We start from the raw sequence: 1,181 nt of genomic DNA on the forward strand, positions 1-1,181 counted from the left end.
TTCTCAATTTGTTGAAGCTGGTAAGGATGACCTCATCCAGTTCAATGCACACACGAACTGTTGCAGTTCCTGTTCCGTAGTAGGAGCAGGAAGGTTTGTGAGAGCGTTAATTCGAGCTGGATCGTGTCGGACACCATCACCGGACACAACACGTCCACACCACAGTGCCTCACGCTGATAAAACTTGCACTTCTTTGGATTCAGTTTAAGTCCTTTGTCGAAACAAATGCCTAGAACCTTCTTCAGCAATACAAGAAGTCCTTCATCACCGTCACTGTATCCAAGTAAGTCGTCAATCCAAATCATCAAACCATCGTTGAGCACGTCAGCAAACATTTGCTGCACTGTTGATTGTACGTAAGCAACACTGTTCGTTCCGCCCATCAACACTCTGGTCGGTGTAATCACTCCCTCGTCCGTCAGGATAGAGTATATCTCTTGGCACCACTCAGCCATAGCAAATTGCCAGAAACCCTTAAAGAAATCCAACGAAAAGTATCTTGATGAGCCCCGAAGTTGCTCGAATGCCGCCTCCAATATCGGCATTGGCCAAACAATCTGCTCTACACAAGCATTTGGGCCCCGAACGTCAGCCGTCATGCGATGACTACCAGCTTCGGGCTTCTTAACGACATGGGGTGGTGAACACCACTTGCTCTTCGGGTTCCGGTAGCACAATCCGCCTGCAATCAGCGCTGCAATGTGACTCTTTAGGAATTCGCGTTGTACCGGAGAGTATCGGCGTGCCTTGCACTTTGTTGGCACGGCACCAGGCGTCAGTGTCACCTCCATGGGTGGCATATCCACCGGTGGATCACGACCAATTCATATACTAAAAACATCAATGAATTGCATCAAAAATCTTTTCCAATTCCACCACAAATTCGGCTGTAGCCCCTACACGACGAACTTCGTCTATGGCTTCAAGAAGTATTTTCTTGACTTCATCTTCCTCGCCTTCATTGTCACTAGTAAACTCCGGGAAACAGGTGCGATCTTCATCTTCTCTCAATGCACGTTCTTCCTCAGCAGGTGAGGGAGTCTCCATGCTCCCAGCGTAAGCGAGAACGCTCGCTACACCGCTCACCCCGGTATCATCTACGTCACTCATATCCCATTCCGCACTTACTTGTTGAGCATCATCCAGTAGTTTCTTAGGATTGTAGCTAAGTCTCTCCACA

The sequence above is a fragment of the Phytophthora infestans genome, genomic scaffold (assembly GCF_000142945.1).
Source record: "Phytophthora infestans T30-4 supercont1.308 genomic scaffold, whole genome shotgun sequence".
Classification (NCBI taxonomy): Eukaryota; Oomycota; class Peronosporomycetes; order Peronosporales; family Peronosporaceae; genus Phytophthora; species Phytophthora infestans.